This window comes from Apodemus sylvaticus, chromosome 1 (assembly GCF_947179515.1).
Source record: "Apodemus sylvaticus chromosome 1, mApoSyl1.1, whole genome shotgun sequence".
NCBI classification, from domain to species: Eukaryota; Metazoa; Chordata; class Mammalia; order Rodentia; family Muridae; genus Apodemus; species Apodemus sylvaticus.
Window position 1 is genome coordinate 84,575,694 of NC_067472.1, and position 2,608 is coordinate 84,578,301.

At 48.3% G+C, this 2,608-nt stretch overlaps 1 non-coding gene across 1 annotated transcript; it reads left to right on the top strand.

The window, feature by feature from the left end:
• Positions 1–1,548: 1,548 nt before the first annotated feature.
• LOC127676558 (small nucleolar RNA SNORA17) lies at positions 1,549–1,678 on the top strand. The gene has a single exon (XR_007976027.1). It is a non-coding gene; the product is annotated as a small nucleolar RNA SNORA17 (small nucleolar RNA).
• The last annotated feature ends 930 nt before the right edge of the window (positions 1,679–2,608 follow it).

Genomic DNA, 2,608 nt, shown 5'->3' on the forward strand with positions numbered 1-2,608 from the left:
ACTGCCGAGAGTGTACAATAAGGCAAACACCCCAGCAAGCGTCGTCATCCAAATACTGGAATGGATGTTCCACCAGACAAGAATACAGATGAGAGGCAACCCATGAAAAAAAGGCACAGTCATTAGTCTTTAGAGAAACTTTAGACAATGGAAGTGCACATTGGCACTATTCCCTGTCACAGGTGAGAACTGAAGAGAACCTGTCACGGGTGAGAAGCAGTGGCAAGCACAGAACTCCACACTCTGCTGAGGAGAGCGTACAACACCACAGTCACTCTGGACTCAGTTCCCTAAGAAACACACTCTTTATCCATTCACCTGTGGACAGGCACTTAAGCTAACTCTGTTGGCTGGCGTGGGGATGTGGTCCACATGGACAAGCAGAATCTCTCCCTATATAAATGACTTTGACTCCTTCAGTTATTTTCCTAACTGTGGTATAGTAAGACTATGTATTAGTTTGACTTGTTTTGTTTTTGTTTGTTTGTTGAACCCTTTCCAGGAAAATGGGTGTCATCATGTTAAGCAAAATAAGCCAGACTCAGACAAGTATCACAGATGCTTACTCTCACAGCAGAGTCTTTAAATAAAAGAAAGACACGAACACAGAAGGGAGGACTACTAGAGAGTAGGAAGAGGCCCAGGGGAGATGGGAGTTAACTGTAGGTAGTGTGGATGATAAATATAAGCAAAGTGGCTCATAGACATGCATGAAAATGCCAAGATAAGCTCTCTCTTTCATGCCACTCATGGGCTACTCGAAATCTGAGGACAGCCACTCTGCAAAGCAAACTTTCTACTCCGTGATGTCTATGCCAGAGAAACGGAAGCACATGTCCATACAAAACTTTGTATGTGGATGTTCACAGCAAGACTGCAATTAATAACCCAAACCTGCAAACAACCCAAGCCTATCATGGGCAAGTAAATTCAACTAATAGTTATATACTCACACAATTCTCAACAATAAGAGGTGATGAAATGTGGATATACCTCAATGTAGATAAATCTCAAACTAATTAGGTCAAGTGAAGGAAATGGGGCCAGAAAACTACACGCTGATCCACTTTGATTAAAAAAAAAATACATGTAAACTCATGTTCCTAGGTGGCACACAGCATCTGAGAAGATGGATGAGAGGCATTCAGAAGGGCCCAAGGCAGGGCTACTCAGAGGGCTCCATAGATGAAGGGCTTGCTGCAAAAGCATGAGGACCTGAGTTTGGATCCCAGCCTGTAGTGACAGTGTGTACTTATAATCCCACCCAGCACTGGGGTCAGCCAGTCCAACTGAACCAGTGAGGCCTTTGCTCAATCGGACACCTTGTCCCAAAAGCAAAATGGAGAACAATTGAGAACACCCAGCATCAACCTCTGACCTCCACACACATGCACATGTACACACACACAAACACATGCATGAACACACAGGCACACTCAATGTGTTTAAAAAAGGCACAAAAAAGGAAACCTTTAAGGTGAAAGTCACTCATTATAGCTGTGTGTGTGTGGGGGGGGGGGTGATTTCACTGCTATAGAAATAGGAAACATTGTCTCTAGAGGCTTTGCAGGTGTGGCTGCTGTGTCACATGTACATCAGTAGGTGGCAGAGGAGAGAGGCTATGTCCATACTCAGTGTTCCGACCTATGAACAGTTGCATGATTAGTAGCCAGACATTCCCTGAAAGGAGTGAGCCTGAGATGACACCAGTCCAGTGTCACCTCAAAGGCAGGCCTGGATGGGCTGCCAGGGCAGGAAGTAAGCTGGAGACAAAATGAACCCCACCTGGGCCCATGGCCCTGGAGGGAGCGTGTGCCTCAGATGGCCACTCTGATGGCCCAGGTGAGAAGCAAGGCCAAGATGACCACCAGTCTGGAGCTGTGTAAGCTGTGCAAACCTGGCAGGGGGTGAGGGCCGACCATGCCTGACATGACCTTTGCCCCATGCCATAATTCATTCCTGAGACCACTTCTGAGATGACTCCAGACACTCAGAGACCCTGAGCACCACAAAGAGGAACAAGTAAGTGATGGAGAGGTGAAAGAGAAAGAGAAACAGGAGGTGGGCACAATGAAGAGAGGCAGAACTGGAGACTTGAGGGTAGTGATCAACAGCCTGATGGAAGTAGCCAATGTTGCAGCCTAGGACCATGGCAGGGTCCCCGCCTGTGCTGCCACCAAGGTCCACATCTGGGTCTTTGACCCTGCAGTAGCAGGGGTCTGTTGCCAAAGGCTAGGCAGATGTCTCTGGTCTGGGTTGCTACCTCGGGAAATGTTGATGTCTGGTGGCTGTGAAGAACTGGTCCCACCCCAGCCTGGGCATCGTGGGAGAGCTGGTCCTAAGGGCATAAGAGCATGAAGCCATAAAAAATGGAGAGCTGACAGTTCCCTTACCCAGCTACAGAGGAGAGACAGCCCTTGCCCACCCACCCCCCACATCACCCAGGAAGCACAGTAGAGCTGGCCTTGCCTGCAGGAATCATGGGTGAGCCTGTCCCAAGGTTTTGAGCCTGGGAATCTGGTCCTGCCACTCAGTTCCTGTACAATGGCATAGAAGAGAAAGAGATGTCGCCTTCCCACTTGCCCCTTGCCACCTTCAATAAGTGGGA